This window comes from Lissotriton vulgaris, chromosome 5 (assembly GCF_964263255.1).
Source record: "Lissotriton vulgaris chromosome 5, aLisVul1.2, whole genome shotgun sequence".
NCBI lineage: Eukaryota > Metazoa > Chordata > Amphibia > Caudata > Salamandridae > Lissotriton > Lissotriton vulgaris.
Genome location: NC_141693.1, coordinates 1545347068 through 1545365988, shown reverse-complemented (window position 1 = coordinate 1545365988; position 18921 = coordinate 1545347068). Strand labels below are relative to the sequence as shown.

The 18921-nt window shown below is 39.6% G+C and overlaps 9 non-coding genes across 9 annotated transcripts; all 9 read left to right on the top strand.

The window, feature by feature from the left end:
• The first annotated feature begins 203 nt into the window (after nt 1-203).
• TRNAR-CCU (transfer RNA arginine (anticodon CCU)) lies at nt 204-276 on the top strand. The gene has a single exon. It is a non-coding gene; the product is annotated as a tRNA-Arg (tRNA).
• Nucleotides 277-920: 644 nt separating this feature from the next.
• TRNAR-UCG (transfer RNA arginine (anticodon UCG)) lies at nt 921-993 on the top strand. The gene has a single exon. It is a non-coding gene; the product is annotated as a tRNA-Arg (tRNA).
• Nucleotides 994-5698: 4705 nt separating this feature from the next.
• Nucleotides 5699-5771, top strand: TRNAR-UCG (transfer RNA arginine (anticodon UCG)). The gene has a single exon. It is a non-coding gene; the product is annotated as a tRNA-Arg (tRNA).
• Nucleotides 5772-7292: 1521 nt separating this feature from the next.
• Nucleotides 7293-7365, top strand: TRNAR-UCG (transfer RNA arginine (anticodon UCG)). Its single transcript has one exon. It is a non-coding gene; the product is annotated as a tRNA-Arg (tRNA).
• A 3113-nt stretch (nt 7366-10478) lies between these two features.
• Nucleotides 10479-10551, top strand: TRNAR-UCG (transfer RNA arginine (anticodon UCG)). Its single transcript has one exon. It is a non-coding gene; the product is annotated as a tRNA-Arg (tRNA).
• Nucleotides 10552-12072: 1521 nt separating this feature from the next.
• Nucleotides 12073-12145, top strand: TRNAR-UCG (transfer RNA arginine (anticodon UCG)). Its single transcript has one exon. It is a non-coding gene; the product is annotated as a tRNA-Arg (tRNA).
• Nucleotides 12146-15258: 3113 nt separating this feature from the next.
• On the top strand, nt 15259-15331 carry TRNAR-UCG (transfer RNA arginine (anticodon UCG)). The gene has a single exon. It is a non-coding gene; the product is annotated as a tRNA-Arg (tRNA).
• Nucleotides 15332-16135: 804 nt separating this feature from the next.
• On the top strand, nt 16136-16208 carry TRNAR-CCU (transfer RNA arginine (anticodon CCU)). The gene has a single exon. It is a non-coding gene; the product is annotated as a tRNA-Arg (tRNA).
• A 644-nt stretch (nt 16209-16852) lies between these two features.
• Nucleotides 16853-16925, top strand: TRNAR-UCG (transfer RNA arginine (anticodon UCG)). Its single transcript has one exon. It is a non-coding gene; the product is annotated as a tRNA-Arg (tRNA).
• Nucleotides 16926-18921: the final 1996 nt, after the last annotated feature.

Below are 18921 nucleotides of genomic sequence, written 5' to 3'. Positions count from 1 at the left end.
TTCTCCTCCAATTTCTCTCCACTTGCGCGAAATGCAGAGCCTCCATTATAGCACAGAACAGAGTGTTAAAGTCGGGGATGGAAGAGGATGAAAATGGGAAGTTTACTTATGGAGAGAACTGAGAAATGTCCTGTGTGCAGAAACCAGTGTTTGACGATTGAATACATTTAAATAATGCCTCTAGACTGCTAGTGTTCATCTGTGCCTCAGTGGCCTAATGGATAAGGCACTGGCCTCCTAAGCCAGGGATTGTGGGTTCGAGTCCCATCTGAGGTAAAAACCAATATCCAGTATTACCTTTCTTGAAAAATTTATATATTTATTACATGCTGCCGCTCAGAAGCTTATGAGGTATTAGGAACTTTGAAATGGTACCATTTTACTTCTGTACTCTCCGGACTCATGTTGGTGTTCTGAAACTACAAAGTAGATTTTTAAACACCTATCTTTGTCAGATGCAACTTTGACCCGGCAGAAGATATTCCTTTGGAAAAAATAATTTGAATTGGATTGGTGTAACTGTTGTTTCTAGAGGTGGTGACAGGCTTTCAGCTACTTGAATAGGGCAAGGCAGGATTCATGAAACACATACAACCTTTGAGCGTGTGTAAATTGGCATATCCAGAAAGGAGCAGTTTGTACTACTGTCAAAACAGTTTCTCTCCACTTCTGGAAATATCCAGAGCTATGTAAAGCATACAACTGAGCTTTAATCTCATGAAGAAAGAGGTTTAAATGCAAAAAAGAAAACAAAAGCTTATCGTACTGGTGACATTTTCATTATATAGATTCCAAAAGAGTGCTTTAATTGAAAGGAGCTGAAAACACACAATGGGATGTAAACCTAAATAACTATCAATATCATATTTCCCATCCTTGCATACCACCTACATTATAAAAATAAGCACAGCAGGACATATGACCGTGTGGCCTAATGGATAAGGCGTCTGACTTCGGATCAGAAGATTGAGGGTTCGAGTCCCTTTGTGGTCGGTTTTTGCCAATGGTCACACAACTCAGCTTTCCATTCAGAATGGAAGCAGGCTCTTCCAATACTCTTATAGCCATCATGTTCTCATTCCTAATTATTCATGAAGTGGAGTATATACTGCACAGCCATTTAGATTGCATCTTCAGCCTAAAATCTTGTTCATGTTAGTGGCATTAAGAAGTGCTTCTATGTACACGCACTGAATATGTAATAGGGTTGCAGAATTTTGACTTGACAGAATGGGTTTTAGCTTAAGGGTGTGTAGATGAAATGCAAGGTGTGTAAGTATGTGTTCATGGAGTGCTTCAAGTGTAAAATCTATATGATTTGTGCAGTTAAAGTGCTAATTTTGCCTACGAGAAAGAGAAGTACTACAGAAGAATTATAAAGGATTGGCACATTGGCTGCCTTTGCTGATGACACAGTTGGTTAATTTGTGAAGGATTGGTCTATTAAGTTGCAGAGTGTGGTTGAACTTGGTTAGGAGACTTAGTGCCTGTTTCTGTGTCCTGCTGAAGACAAGGACGGCTTGATACCACTGTCAAAGCCCAGTTTATTGAGAAAAGCATGCAGGAAAGAAGAAGTGTTGAGTCAAGAGTGGTTCTCCTCCAATTTCTCTCCACTTGCTCAAAATGCAGAGAGTCCATTATAGCACAGAACAGAGTGTTAAAGTAGGGGATGGAAGAGGATGAAAATGGGAAGTTTACTTATGGAGAGAACTGAGAAATGTCCTGTGTGCAGACACCAGTGTTTGACGATTGAATACATTTAAATAATGCCTCTAGACTGCAAGTGTTTATCTGTGCCTCAGTGGCCTAATGGATAAGGCACTGGCCTCCTACGCCAGGGTTTGTGGGTTCGAGTTCCATCTGAGGTGAAAACCAATATCCACTCTTACTTTTCCAGAAAAATTGATATATATATTACATGCTTCCGCTCAGAAGCTTATGAGGTATTAGGAACTTTGAAATGGTACCATTTTACTTCTGTACTCTCCGGACTCATGTTGGTGTTCTGAAACTACAAAGTAGATTTTTAAACACCTATCTTTGCCAGATGCAACTTTGACCCGGCAGAAGATATTCCTTTGGAAAAAATGATTTGAATTGGATTGGTGTAACTGTTGTTTCTAGAGGTGGTGACAGGCTTTCAGCTACTTGAATAGGGCAAGGCAGGATTCATGAAACGTATACAACCTTTGAGCGTATGTAAATTGGCATATCCAGAAAGGAGCAGTTTGTACTACTGTCAAAACAGTTTCTCTCCACTTCTGGAAATATCCAGAGCTATGTAAAGCATACAACTGAGCTTTAATCTCATGAAGAAAGAGGTTTAAATGCAAAAAAGAAAACAAAAGCTTATCGTACTGGTGACATTTTCATTATATAGATTCCAAAAGAGTGCTTTAATTGAAAGGAGCTGAAAACACACAATGGGATGTAAACCTAAATAACTATCAATATCATATTTCCCATCCTTGCATACCACCTACATTATAAAAATAAGCAAAGCAGGACATATGATCGCGTGGCCTAATGGGTAAGGCGTCTGACTTCAGATCAGAAGATTGAGGGTTCGAGTCCCTTCGTGGTCGGTTTTTGCCAATGGTCACACAACTCAGATTTCCATTCAGAATGGAAGCAGGCTCTTCCAATACTCTTATAGCCATCATGTTCTCATTCCTAATTATTCATAAAGTGGAGTACACTCTGCCCAGTCATTTAGATTGCATCTTCAGCCTAAAATCTTGTTCATGTTAGTGGCATTAAGAAGTGCGTCTATGTACACGCACTGAATATGTAATGGGGTTGCAGAATTTTGACTTGACAGAATGGGTTTTTAGCTTAAGGGTGTGTAGATGAAATGCAAGGTGTGTAAGTATGTGTTCATGGAGTGCTTCAAGTGTAAAATCTGTATGATTTGTGCAGTTAAAGTGCTAATTTTGCCTACGAGAAATAGAAGTACTACAGAAGAATTATAAAGGATTGGCACATTGGCTGCCTTTGCTGATGACACAGTTGGCTAATTTGTAAAGCATTGGTCTATTAAGTTGCAGAGTGTGGTTGAACTTGGTTAGGAGACTTGGTGCCTGTTTCTGTGTCCTGCTGAAGACAAGGACTGCTTTATACCACTGTCAAAGCCCAGTTTATTGAGAAAAGCATCCAGGAAAGAAGAAGTGTTGAGTCGAAAGTGGTTCTCCTCCAATTTCTCTCCACTTGCTCGAAATGCAGAGCCTCCATTATAGCACAGAACAGAGCGTTAAAGTCGGGGATGGAAGAGGATGAAAATGGGAAGTTTACTTATGGAGAGAACTGAGAAATGTCCTGTGTGCAGACACCAGTGTTTGACAATTGAATACATTTAAATAATGCCTCTAGACTGCAAGTGTTTATCTGTGCCTCAGTGGCCTAATGGATAAGGCACTGGCCTCCTAAGCCAGGAATTGTGCGTTTGAGTCCCATCTGAGGTGAAAACCAACATCCACTCTTACTTTTCCAGAAAATTTTATACATTTATTACATGCTTCCGCTCAGAAGCTTATGAGGTATTAGGAACTTTGAAATGGTACCATTTTACTTCTGTACTCTTCAGGGTCATTTTGGTGTTCTGAAACTACAAAGTAGATTTTTAAACACCTATCTTTGTCAGATGCAACTTTGACCCGGCAGAAGATATACCTTTGGAAAAAATGATTTGAATTGGATTGGTGTAACTGTTGTTTCTAGAGGTGGTGACAGGCTTTCAGCTACTTGAATAGGGCAAGTCAGGATTCATGAAACGTATACAACCTTTGAGCGTGTGTAAATTGGCATATCCAGAAAGGAGCAGTTTGTACTACTGTCAAAACAGTTTCTCTCCACTTCTGGAAATATCCAGAGCTATGTAAATCATACAACTGAGCTTTAATCTCATGAAGAAAGAGGTTTAAATGCAAAAAAGAAAACAAAAGCTTATCAAACTGGTGACATTCTCATTATATAGATTCCAAAAGAGTGCTTTAATTGAAAGGAGCTGAAAACACACAATGGGATGTAAACCTAAATAACTATCAATATCATATTTCCCATCCTTGCATACCACCTACATTATAAAAATAAGCACAGCAGGACATATGACCGGGTGGCCTAATGGATAAGGCGTCTGACTTCGGATCAGAAGCTTGAGGGTTCGAGTCCCTTCGTGGTTGGTTTTTGCCAATGGTCACACAACTCAGATTTCCATTCAGAATGGAAGCAGGCTCTTCCAATACTCTTATAGCCATCATGTTCTCATTCCTAATTATTCATGAAGTGGAGTACATACTGCACAGTCATTTAGATTGCATCTTCAGCCTAAAATCTTGTTCATGTTAGTGGCATTAAGAAGTGCTTCTATGTACACGCACTGAATATGTAATAGGGTTGCAGAATTTTGACTTGACGGAATGGGTTTTTAGCTTAAGGGTGTGTAGATGAAATGCAAGGTGTGTAAGTATGTGTTCATGGAGTGCTTCAAGTGTCAAATCTGTATGATTTGTGCAGTTAAAGTGCAAATTTTGCCTACGAGAAAGAGAAGTACTACAGAAGAATTATAAAGGATTGGCACATTGGCTGCCTTTGCTGATGACACAGTTGGCTAATTTGTAAAGCATTGGTCTATTAAGTTGCAGAGTGTGGTTGAACTTGGTTAGGAGACTTGGTGCCTGTTTCTGTGTCCTGCTGAAGACAAGGACGGCTTGATACCACTGTCAAAGCCTAGTTTATTGAGAAAAGTATCCAGGAAAGAAGAAGTGTTGAGTCGAAAGTGGTTCTCCTCCAATTTCTCTCCACTTGCTCGAAATGCAGAGCCTCCATTATAGCACAGAACAGAGTGTTAAAGTCGGGGATGGAAGAGGATGAAAATGGGACGTTTACTTATGGAGAGAACTGAGAAATGTCCTGTGTGCAGACACCAGTGTTTGACGATTGAATACATTTAAATAATGCCTCTAGACTGCAAGTGTTTATCTGTGCCTCAGTGGCCTAATGGATAAGGCACTGGCCTCCTAAGCCCGGGATTGTGGGTTCGAGTACCATCTGAGGTGAAAACCAATATCCAGTATTACTTTTCTTGAAAAATTTATATATTTATTACATGCTTCCGTTCAGAAGCTTATGAGGTATTAGGAACTTTGAAATGGTACCATTTTACTTCTGTACTCTCTGGACTCATGTTGGTGCTCTGAAACTACAAAGTAGATTTTTAAACACCTATCTTTGTCAGCTGCAACTTTGACCCGGCAGAAGATATTCCTTTGGAAAAAATGATTTGAATTGGATTAGTGCAACTGTTGTTTCTAGAGGTGGTGACAGGCTTTCAGCTACTTGAATAGGGCAAGGCAGGATTCATGAAACGTATACAACCTTTGAGCGTGTGTAAATTGGCATATCCAGAAAGGAGCAGTTTGTACTACTGTCAAAACAGTTTCTCTCCACTTCTGGAAATATCCAGAGCTATGTAAAGCATACAACTGAGCTTTAATCTCATAAAGAAAGAGGTTTAAATGCAAAAAAGAAAACAAAAGCTTATCGTACTGGTGACATTCTCATTATATAGATTCCAAAAGAGTGCTTTAATTGAAAGGAGCTGAAAAAACACAATGGGATGTAAACCTAAATAACTATCAATATCATATTTCCCATCCTTGCATACCACCTACATTATAAAAATAAGCACAGCAGGACATATGACTGCGTGGCCTAATGGATAAGGTGTCTGACTTCGGATCAGAAGATTGAGGGTTCGAATCCCTTCGTGGCCGGTTTTTGCCAATGGACACACAACTCAGCTTTCCGTTCAGAATGGAAGCAGGCTCTTCCAATACTCTTATAGCCATCATGTTCTCATTCCTAATTATTCATGAAGTGGAGTACATACTGCACAGTCATTTAGATTGCATCTTCAGCCTAAAATCTTGTCAATGTTAGTGTCATTAAGAAGTTCTTCTATGTACACGCACTGAATATGTAATAGGGTTGCAGAATTTTGACTTGACAGAATGGGTTTTTAGCTTAAGGGTGTGTAGATGAAATGCAAGGTGTGTAAGTATGTGTTCATGGAGTGCTTCAAGTGTAAAAATCTGTATGATTTGTGCAGTTAAAGTGCTAATTTTGCCTACGAGAAAGAAAAGTACTACAGAAGAATTATAAAGGATTGGCACATTGGCTGCCTTTGCTGATGACACAGTTGGCTAATTTGTGAAGCATTAGTCTATTAAGTTGCAGAGTGTGGTTGAACTTGGTTAGGAGACTTGGTGCCTGTTTCTGTGTCCTGCTGAAGACAAAGACGGCTTGATACCACTGTCAAAGCCCAGTTTATTGAGAAAATGATCCAGGAAAGAAGAAGTGTTGAGTCGAAAGTGGTTCTCCTCCAATTTCTCTCCACTTGCTCGAAATGCAGAGCCTCCATTGTAGCACAGAACAGAGTGTTAAAGTCGGGGATTGAAGAGGATGAAAATGGGAAGTTTACTTATGGAGAGAACTGGGAAATGTCCTGTGTGCAGACATCAGTGTTTGACGATTGAATACATTTAAATAATGCCTCTAGACTGCAAGTGTTTATCTGTGCCTCAGTGGCCTAATGGATAAGGCACTGGCCTCCTACGCCAGGGATTGTGGGTTCGAGTTCCATCTGAGGTGAAAACCAATATCCACTCTTACTTTTCCAGAAAAATTGATATATATATTACATGCTTCCGCTCAGAAGCTTATGAGGTATTAGGAACTTTGAAATGGTACCATTTTACTTCTGTACTCTCCAGACTCATGTTGGTGTTCTGAAACTACAAAGTAGATTTTTAAACACCTATCTTTGCCAGATGCAACTTTGACCCGGCAGAAGATATTCCTTTGGAAAAAATGATTTGAATTGGATTGGTGTAACTGTTGTTTCTAGAGGTGGTGACAGGCTTTCAGCTACTTGAATAGGGCAAGGCAGGATTCATGAAACGTATACAACCTTTGAGCGTATGTAAATTGGCATATCCAGAAAGGAGCAGTTTGTACTACTGTCAAAACAGTTTCTCTCCACTTCTGGAAATATCCAGAGCTATGTAAAGCATACAACTGAGCTTTAATCTCATGAAGAAAGAGGTTTAAATGCAAAAAAGAAAACAAAAGCTTATCGTACTGGTGACATTTTCATTATATAGATTCCAAAAGAGTGCTTTAATTGAAAGGAGCTGAAAACACACAATGGGATGTAAACCTAAATAACTATCAATATCATATTTCCCATCCTTGCATACCACCTACATTATAAAAATAAGCAAAGCAGGACATATGACCGCGTGGCCTAATGGATAAGGCGTCTGACTTCGGATCAGAAGATTGAGGGTTCGAGTCCCTTCGTGGTCGGTTTTTGCCAATGGTCACACAACTCAGATTTCCATTCAGAATGGAAGCAGGCTCTTCCAATACTCTTATAGCCATCATGTTCTCATTCCTAATTATTCATAAAGTGGAGTACACACTGACCAGTCATTTAGATTGCATCTTCAGCCTAAAATCTTGTTCATGTTAGTGGCATTAAGAAGTGCTTCTATGTACACGCACTGAATATGTAATGGGGTTGCAGAATTTTGACTTGACAGAATGGGTTTTTAGCTTAAGGGTGTGTAGATGAAATGCAAGGTGTGTAAGTATGTGTTCATGGAGTGCTTCAAGTGTAAAATCTGTATGATTTGTGCAGTTAAAGTGCTAATTTTGCCTACGAGAAAGAGAAGTACTACAGAAGAATTATAAAGGATTGGCACATTGGCTGCCTTTGCTGATGACACAGTTGGCTAATTTGTAAAGCATTGGTCTATTAAGTTGCAGAGTGTGGTTGAACTTGGTTAGGAGACTTGGTGCCTGTTTCTGTGTCCTGCTGAAGACAAGGACTGCTTGATACCACTGTCAAAGCCCAGTTTATTGAGAAAAGCATCCAGGAAAGAAGAAGTGTTGAGTCGAAAGTGGTTCTCCTCCAATTTCTCTCCACTTGCTCGAAATGCAGAGCCTCCATTATAGCACAGAACAGAGTGTTAAAGTCGGGGATGGAAGAGGATGAAAATGGGAAGTTTACTTATGGAGAGAACTGAGAAATGTCCTGTGTGCAGACACCAGTGTTTGACAATTGAATACATTTAAATAATGCCTCTAGACTGCAAGTGTTTATCTGTGCCTCAGTGGCCTAATGGATAAGGCACTGGCCTCCTAAGCCAGGAATTGTGCGTTTGAGTCCCATCTGAGGTGAAAACCAACATCCACTCTTACTTTTCCAGAAAATTTTATACATTTATTACATGCTTCCGCTCAGAAGCTTATGAGGTATTAGGAACTTTGAAATGGTACCATTTTACTTCTGTACTCTTCAGGGTCATTTTGGTGTTCTGAAACTACAAAGTAGATTTTTAAACACCTATCTTTGTCAGATGCAACTTTGACCCGGCAGAAGATATACCTTTGGAAAAAATGATTTGAATTGGATTGGTGTAACTGTTGTTTCTAGAGGTGGTGACAGGCTTTCAGCTACTTGAATAGGGCAAGTCAGGATTCATGAAACGTATACAACCTTTGAGCGTGTGTAAATTGGCATATCCAGAAAGGAGCAGTTTGTACTACTGTCAAAACAGTTTCTCTCCACTTCTGGAAATATCCAGAGCTATGTAAATCATACAACTGAGCTTTAATCTCATGAAGAAAGAGGTTTAAATGCAAAAAAGAAAACAAAAGCTTATCAAACTGGTGACATTCTCATTATATAGATTCCAAAAGAGTGCTTTAATTGAAAGGAGCTGAAAACACACAATGGGATGTAAACCTAAATAACTATCAATATCATATTTCCCATCCTTGCATACCACCTACATTATAAAAATAAGCACAGCAGGACATATGACCGGGTGGCCTAATGGATAAGGCGTCTGACTTCGGATCAGAAGCTTGAGGGTTCGAGTCCCTTCGTGGTTGGTTTTTGCCAATGGTCACACAACTCAGATTTCCATTCAGAATGGAAGCAGGCTCTTCCAATACTCTTATAGCCATCATGTTCTCATTCCTAATTATTCATGAAGTGGAGTACATACTGCACAGTCATTTAGATTGCATCTTCAGCCTAAAATCTTGTTCATGTTAGTGGCATTAAGAAGTGCTTCTATGTACACGCACTGAATATGTAATAGGGTTGCAGAATTTTGACTTGACGGAATGGGTTTTTAGCTTAAGGGTGTGTAGATGAAATGCAAGGTGTGTAAGTATGTGTTCATGGAGTGCTTCAAGTGTCAAATCTGTATGATTTGTGCAGTTAAAGTGCAAATTTTGCCTACGAGAAAGAGAAGTACTACAGAAGAATTATAAAGGATTGGCACATTGGCTGCCTTTGCTGATGACACAGTTGGCTAATTTGTAAAGCATTGGTCTATTAAGTTGCAGAGTGTGGTTGAACTTGGTTAGGAGACTTGGTGCCTGTTTCTGTGTCCTGCTGAAGACAAGGACGGCTTGATACCACTGTCAAAGCCTAGTTTATTGAGAAAAGTATCCAGGAAAGAAGAAGTGTTGAGTCGAAAGTGGTTCTCCTCCAATTTCTCTCCACTTGCTCGAAATGCAGAGCCTCCATTATAGCACAGAACAGAGTGTTAAAGTCGGGGATGGAAGAGGATGAAAATGGGACGTTTACTTATGGAGAGAACTGAGAAATGTCCTGTGTGCAGACACCAGTGTTTGACGATTGAATACATTTAAATAATGCCTCTAGACTGCAAGTGTTTATCTGTGCCTCAGTGGCCTGATGGATAAGGCACTGGCCTCCTAAGCCCGGGATTGTGGGTTCGAGTACCATCTGAGGTGAAAACCAATATCCAGTATTACTTTTCTTGAAAAATTTATATATTTATTACATGCTTCCGTTCAGAAGCTTATGAGGTATTAGGAACTTTGAAATGGTACCATTTTACTTCTGTACTCTCTGGACTCATGTTGGTGCTCTGAAACTACAAAGTAGATTTTTAAACACCTATCTTTGTCAGCTGCAACTTTGACCCGGCAGAAGATATTCCTTTGGAAAAAATGATTTGAATTGGATTAGTGCAACTGTTGTTTCTAGAGGTGGTGACAGGCTTTCAGCTACTTGAATAGGGCAAGGCAGGATTCATGAAACGTATACAACCTTTGAGCGTGTGTAAATTGGCATATCCAGAAAGGAGCAGTTTGTACTACTGTCAAAACAGTTTCTCTCCACTTCTGGAAATATCCAGAGCTATGTAAAGCATACAACTGAGCTTTAATCTCATAAAGAAAGAGGTTTAAATGCAAAAAAGAAAACAAAAGCTTATCGTACTGGTGACATTCTCATTATATAGATTCCAAAAGAGTGCTTTAATTGAAAGGAGCTGAAAAAACACAATGGGATGTAAACCTAAATAACTATCAATATCATATTTCCCATCCTTGCATACCACCTACATTATAAAAATAAGCACAGCAGGACATATGACTGCGTGGCCTAATGGATAAGGTGTCTGACTTCGGATCAGAAGATTGAGGGTTCGAATCCCTTCGTGGCCGGTTTTTGCCAATGGACACACAACTCAGCTTTCCGTTCAGAATGGAAGCAGGCTCTTCCAATACTCTTATAGCCATCATGTTCTCATTCCTAATTATTCATGAAGTGGAGTACATACTGCACAGTCATTTAGATTGCATCTTCAGCCTAAAATCTTGTCAATGTTAGTGGCATTAAGAAGTTCTTCTATGTACACGCACTGAATATGTAATAGGGTTGCAGAATTTTGACTTGACAGAATGGGTTTTTAGCTTAAGGGTGTGTAGATGAAATGCAAGGTGTGTAAGTATGTGTTCATGGAGTGCTTCAAGTGTAAAAATCTGTATGATTTGTGCAGTTAAAGTGCTAATTTTGCCTACGAGAAAGAAAAGTACTACAGAAGAATTATAAAGGATTGGCACATTGGCTGCCTTTGCTGATGACACAGTTGGCTAATTTGTGAAGCATTAGTCTATTAAGTTGCAGAGTGTGGTTGAACTTGGTTAGGAGACTTGGTGCCTGTTTCTGTGTCCTGCTGAAGACAAAGACGGCTTGATACCACTGTCAAAGCCCAGTTTATTGAGAAAATGATCCAGGAAAGAAGAAGTGTTGAGTCGAAAGTGGTTCTCCTCCAATTTCTCTCCACTTGCTCGAAATGCAGAGCCTCCATTGTAGCACAGAACAGAGTGTTAAAGTCGGGGATTGAAGAGGATGAAAATGGGAAGTTTACTTATGGAGAGAACTGGGAAATGTCCTGTGTGCAGACATCAGTGTTTGACGATTGAATACATTTAAATAATGCCTCTAGACTGCAAGTGTTTATCTGTGCCTCAGTGGCCTAATGGATAAGGCACTGGCCTCCTACGCCAGGGATTGTGGGTTCGAGTTCCATCTGAGGTGAAAACCAATATCCACTCTTACTTTTCCAGAAAAATTGATATATATATTACATGCTTCCGCTCAGAAGCTTATGAGGTATTAGGAACTTTGAAATGGTACCATTTTACTTCTGTACTCTCCAGACTCATGTTGGTGTTCTGAAACTACAAAGTAGATTTTTAAACACCTATCTTTGCCAGATGCAACTTTGACCCGGCAGAAGATATTCCTTTGGAAAAAATGATTTGAATTGGATTGGTGTAACTGTTGTTTCTAGAGGTGGTGACAGGCTTTCAGCTACTTGAATAGGGCAAGGCAGGATTCATGAAACGTATACAACCTTTGAGCGTATGTAAATTGGCATATCCAGAAAGGAGCAGTTTGTACTACTGTCAAAACAGTTTCTCTCCACTTCTGGAAATATCCAGAGCTATGTAAAGCATACAACTGAGCTTTAATCTCATGAAGAAAGAGGTTTAAATGCAAAAAAGAAAACAAAAGCTTATCGTACTGGTGACATTTTCATTATATAGATTCCAAAAGAGTGCTTTAATTGAAAGGAGCTGAAAACACACAATGGGATGTAAACCTAAATAACTATCAATATCATATTTCCCATCCTTGCATACCACCTACATTATAAAAATAAGCAAAGCAGGACATATGACCGCGTGGCCTAATGGATAAGGCGTCTGACTTCGGATCAGAAGATTGAGGGTTCGAGTCCCTTCGTGGTCGGTTTTTGCCAATGGTCACACAACTCAGATTTCCATTCAGAATGGAAGCAGGCTCTTCCAATACTCTTATAGCCATCATGTTCTCATTCCTAATTATTCATAAAGTGGAGTACACACTGACCAGTCATTTAGATTGCATCTTCAGCCTAAAATCTTGTTCATGTTAGTGGCATTAAGAAGTGCTTCTATGTACACGCACTGAATATGTAATGGGGTTGCAGAATTTTGACTTGACAGAATGGGTTTTTAGCTTAAGGGTGTGTAGATGAAATGCAAGGTGTGTAAGTATGTGTTCATGGAGTGCTTCAAGTGTAAAATCTGTATGATTTGTGCAGTTAAAGTGCTAATTTTGCCTACGAGAAAGAGAAGTACTACAGAAGAATTATAAAGGATTGGCACATTGGCTGCCTTTGCTGATGACACAGTTGGCTAATTTGTAAAGCATTGGTCTATTAAGTTGCAGAGTGTGGTTGAACTTGGTTAGGAGACTTGGTGCCTGTTTCTGTGTCCTGCTGAAGACAAGGACTGCTTGATACCACTGTCAAAGCCCAGTTTATTGAGAAAAGCATCCAGGAAAGAAGAAGTGTTGAGTCGAAAGTGGTTCTCCTCCAATTTCTCTCCACTTGCTCGAAATGCAGAGCCTCCATTATAGCACAGAACAGAGTGTTAAAGTCGGGGATGGAAGAGGATGAAAATGGGAAGTTTACTTATGGAGAGAACTGAGAAATGTCCTGTGTGCAGACACCAGTGTTTGACAATTGAATACATTTAAATAATGCCTCTAGACTGCAAGTGTTTATCTGTGCCTCAGTGGCCTAATGGATAAGGCACTGGCCTCCTAAGCCAGGAATTGTGCGTTTGAGTCCCATCTGAGGTGAAAACCAACATCCACTCTTACTTTTCCAGAAAATTTTATACATTTATTACATGCTTCCGCTCAGAAGCTTATGAGGTATTAGGAACTTTGAAATGGTACCATTTTACTTCTGTACTCTTCAGGGTCATTTTGGTGTTCTGAAACTACAAAGTAGATTTTTAAACACCTATCTTTGTCAGATGCAACTTTGACCCGGCAGAAGATATACCTTTGGAAAAAATGATTTGAATTGGATTGGTGTAACTGTTGTTTCTAGAGGTGGTGACAGGCTTTCAGCTACTTGAATAGGGCAAGTCAGGATTCATGAAACGTATACAACCTTTGAGCGTGTGTAAATTGGCATATCCAGAAAGGAGCAGTTTGTACTACTGTCAAAACAGTTTCTCTCCACTTCTGGAAATATCCAGAGCTATGTAAATCATACAACTGAGCTTTAATCTCATGAAGAAAGAGGTTTAAATGCAAAAAAGAAAACAAAAGCTTATCAAACTGGTGACATTCTCATTATATAGATTCCAAAAGAGTGCTTTAATTGAAAGGAGCTGAAAACACACAATGGGATGTAAACCTAAATAACTATCAATATCATATTTCCCATCCTTGCATACCACCTACATTATAAAAATAAGCACAGCAGGACATATGACCGGGTGGCCTAATGGATAAGGCGTCTGACTTCGGATCAGAAGCTTGAGGGTTCGAGTCCCTTCGTGGTTGGTTTTTGCCAATGGTCACACAACTCAGATTTCCATTCAGAATGGAAGCAGGCTCTTCCAATACTCTTATAGCCATCATGTTCTCATTCCTAATTATTCATGAAGTGGAGTACATACTGCACAGTCATTTAGATTGCATCTTCAGCCTAAAATCTTGTTCATGTTAGTGGCATTAAGAAGTGCTTCTATGTACACGCACTGAATATGTAATAGGGTTGCAGAATTTTGACTTGACGGAATGGGTTTTTAGCTTAAGGGTGTGTAGATGAAATGCAAGGTGTGTAAGTATGTGTTCATGGAGTGCTTCAAGTGTCAAATCTGTATGATTTGTGCAGTTAAAGTGCAAATTTTGCCTACGAGAAAGAGAAGTACTACAGAAGAATTATAAAGGATTGGCACATTGGCTGCCTTTGCTGATGACACAGTTGGCTAATTTGTAAAGCATTGGTCTATTAAGTTGCAGAGTGTGGTTGAACTTGGTTAGGAGACTTGGTGCCTGTTTCTGTGTCCTGCTGAAGACAAGGACGGCTTGATACCACTGTCAAAGCCTAGTTTATTGAGAAAAGTATCCAGGAAAGAAGAAGTGTTGAGTCGAAAGTGGTTCTCCTCCAATTTCTCTCCACTTGCTCGAAATGCAGAGCCTCCATTATAGCACAGAACAGAGTGTTAAAGTCGGGGATGGAAGAGGATGAAAATGGGACGTTTACTTATGGAGAGAACTGAGAAATGTCCTGTGTGCAGACACCAGTGTTTGACGATTGAATACATTTAAATAATGCCTCTAGACTGCAAGTGTTTATCTGTGCCTCAGTGGCCTGATGGATAAGGCACTGGCCTCCTAAGCCCGGGATTGTGGGTTCGAGTACCATCTGAGGTGAAAACCAATATCCAGTATTACTTTTCTTGAAAAATTTATATATTTATTACATGCTTCCGTTCAGAAGCTTATGAGGTATTAGGAACTTTGAAATGGTACCATTTTACTTCTGTACTCTCTGGACTCATGTTGGTGCTCTGAAACTACAAAGTAGATTTTTAAACACCTATCTTTGTCAGCTGCAACTTTGACCCGGCAGAAGATATTCCTTTGGAAAAAATGATTTGAATTGGATTAGTGCAACTGTTGTTTCTAGAGGTGGTGACAGGCTTTCAGCTACTTGAATAGGGCAAGGCAGGATTCATGAAACGTATACAACCTTTGAGCGTGTGTAAATTGGCATATCCAGAAAGGAGCAGTTTGTACTACTGTCAAAACAGTTTCTCTCCACTTCTGGAAATATCCAGAGCTATGTAAAGCATACAACTGAGCTTTAATCTCATAAAGAAAGAGGTTTAAATGCAAAAAAGAAAACAAAAGCTTATCGTACTGGTGACATTCTCATTATATAGATTCCAAAAGAGTGCTTTAATTGAAAGGAGCTGAAAAAACACAATGGGATGTAAACCTAAATAACTATCAATATCATATTTCCCATCCTTGCATACCACCTACATTATAAAAATAAGCACAGCAGGACATATGACTGCGTGGCCTAATGGATAAGGTGTCTGACTTCGGATCAGAAGATTGAGGGTTCGAATCCCTTCGTGGCCGGTTTTTGCCAATGGACACACAACTCAGCTTTCCGTTCAGAATGGAAGCAGGCTCTTCCAATACTCTTATAGCCATCATGTTCTCATTCCTAATTATTCATGAAGTGGAGTACATACTGCACAGTCATTTAGATTGCATCTTCAGCCTAAAATCTTGTCAATGTTAGTGGCATTAAGAAGTTCTTCTATGTACACGCACTGAATATGTAATAGGGTTGCAGAATTTTGACTTGACAGAATGGGTTTTTAGCTTAAGGGTGTGTAGATGAAATGCAAGGTGTGTAAGTATGTGTTCATGGAGTGCTTCAAGTGTAAAAATCTGTATGATTTGTGCAGTTAAAGTGCTAATTTTGCCTACGAGAAAGAAAAGTACTACAGAAGAATTATAAAGGATTGGCACATTGGCTGCCTTTGCTGATGACACAGTTGGCTAATTTGTGAAGCATTAGTCTATTAAGTTGCAGAGTGTGGTTGAACTTGGTTAGGAGACTTGGTGCCTGTTTCTGTGTCCTGCTGAAGACAAAGACGGCTTGATACCACTGTCAAAGCCCAGTTTATTGAGAAAATGATCCAGGAAAGAAGAAGTGTTGAGTCGAAAGTGGTTCTCCTCCAATTTCTCTCCACTTGCTCGAAATGCAGAGCCTCCATTGTAGCACAGAACAGAGTGTTAAAGTCGGGGATTGAAGAGGATGAAAATGGGAAGTTTACTTATGGAGAGAACTGGGAAATGTCCTGTGTGCAGACATCAGTGTTTGACGATTGAATACATTTAAATAATGCCTCTAGACTGCAAGTGTTTATCTGTGCCTCAGTGGCCTAATGGATAAGGCACTGGCCTCCTACGCCAGGGATTGTGGGTTCGAGTTCCATCTGAGGTGAAAACCAATATCCACTCTTACTTTTCCAGAAAAATTGATATATATATTACATGCTTCCGCTCAGAAGCTTATGAGGTATTAGGAACTTTGAAATGGTACCATTTTACTTCTGTACTCTCCAGACTCATGTTGGTGTTCTGAAACTACAAAGTAGATTTTTAAACACCTATCTTTGCCAGATGCAACTTTGACCCGGCAGAAGATATTCCTTTGGAAAAAATGATTTGAATTGGATTGGTGTAACTGTTGTTTCTAGAGGTGGTGACAGGCTTTCAGCTACTTGAATAGGGCAAGGCAGGATTCATGAAACGTATACAACCTTTGAGCGTATGTAAATTGGCATATCCAGAAAGGAGCAGTTTGTACTACTGTCAAAACAGTTTCTCTCCACTTCTGGAAATATCCAGAGCTATGTAAAGCATACAACTGAGCTTTAATCTCATGAAGAAAGAGGTTTAAATGCAAAAAAGAAAACAAAAGCTTATCGTACTGGTGACATTTTCATTATATAGATTCCAAAAGAGTGCTTTAATTGAAAGGAGCTGAAAACACACAATGGGATGTAAACCTAAATAACTATCAATATCATATTTCCCATCCTTGCATACCACCTACATTATAAAAATAAGCAAAGCAGGACATATGACCGCGTGGCCTAATGGATAAGGCGTCTGACTTCGGATCAGAAGATTGAGGGTTCGAGTCCCTTCGTGGTCGGTTTTTGCCAATGGTCACACAACTCAGATTTCCATTCAGAATGGAAGCAGGCTCTTCCAATACTCTTATAGCCATCATGTTCTCATTCCTAATTATTCATAAAGTGGAGTACACACTGACCAGTCATTTAGATTGCATCTTCAGCCTAAAATCTTGTTCATGTTAGTGGCATTAAGAAGTGCTTCTATGTACACGCACTGAATATGTAATGGGGTTGCAGAATTTTGACTTGACAGAATGGGTTTTTAGCTTAAGGGTGTGTAGATGAAATGCAAGGTGTGTAAGTATGTGTTCATGGAGTGCTTCAAGTGTAAAATCTGTATGATTTGTGCAGTTAAAGTGCTAATTTTGCCTACGAGAAAGAGAAGTACTACAGAAGAATTATAAAGGATTGGCACATTGGCTGCCTTTGCTGATGACACAGTTGGCTAATTTGTAAAGCATTGGTCTATTAAGTTGCAGAGTGTGGTTGAACTTGGTTAGGAGACTTGGTGCCTGTTTCTGTGTCCTGCTGAAGACAAGGACTGCTTGATACCACTGTCAAAGCCCAGTTTATTGAGAAAAGCATCCAGGAAAGAAGAAGTGTTGAGTCGAAAGTGGTTCTCCTCCAATTTCTCTCCACTTGCTCGAAATGCAGAGCCTCCATTATAGCACAGAACAGAGTGTTAAAGTCGGGGATGGAAGAGGATGAAAATGGGAAGTTTACTTATGGAGAGAACTGAGAAATGTCCTGTGTGCAGACACCAGTGTTTGACAATTGAATACATTTAAATAATGCCTCTATATTGCAAGTGTTTATCTGTGCCTCAGTGGCCTAATGGATAAGGCACTGGCCTCCTAAGCCAGGGATTGTGCGTTTGAGTCCCATCTGAGGTGAAAACCAATATCCACTCTTACTTTTCCAGAAAATTTTATACATTTATTACATCCTTCCGCTCAGAAGCTTATGAGGTATTAGGAACTTTGAAATGGTACCATTTTACTTCTGTACTCTTCAGGGTCATGTTGGTGTTCTGAAACTACAAAGTAGATTTTTAAACACCTATCTTTGTCAGATGCAACTTTGACCCGGCAGAAGATATACCTTTGGAAAAAATGATTTGAATTGGATTGGTGTAACTGTTGTTTCTAGAGGTGGTGACAGGCTTTCAGCTACTTGAATAGGGCAAGTCAGGATTCATGAAACGTATACAACCTTTGAGCGTGTGTAAATTGGCATATCCAGAAAGGAGCAGTTTGTACTACTGTCAAAACAGTTTCTCTCCACTTCTGGAAATATCCAGAGCTATGTAAATCATACAACTGAGCTTTAATCTCATGAAGAAAGAGGTTTAAATGCAAAAAAGGAAACAAAAGCTTATCAAACTGGTGACATTCTCATTATATAGATTCCAAAAGAGTGCTTTAATTGAAAGGAGCTGAAAACACACAATGGGATGTAAACCTAAATAACTATCAATATCATATTTCCCATCCTTGCATACCACCTACATTATAAAAATAAGCACAGCAGGACATATGACCGGGTGGCCTAATGGATAAGGCGTCTGACTTCGGATCAGAAGCTTGAGGGTTCGAGTCCCTTCGTGGTTGGTTTTTGCCAATGGTCACACAACTCAGATTTCCATTCAGAATGGAAGCAGGCTCTTCCAATACTCTTATAGCCATCATGTTCTCATTCCTAATTATTCATGAAGTGGAGTACATACTGCACAGTCATTTAGATTGCATCTTCAGCCTAAAATCTTGTTCATGTTAGTGGCATTAAGAAGTGCTTCTATGTACACGCACTGAATATGTAATAGGGTTGCAGAATTTTGACTTGACGGAATGGGTTTTTAGCTTAAGGGTGTGTAGATGAAATGCAAGGTGTGTAAGTATGTGTTCATGGAGTGCTTCAAGTGTAAAATCTGTATGATTTGTGCAGTTAAAGTGCAAATTTTGCCTACGAGAAAGAGAAGTACTACAGAAGAATTATAAAGGATTGGCACATTGG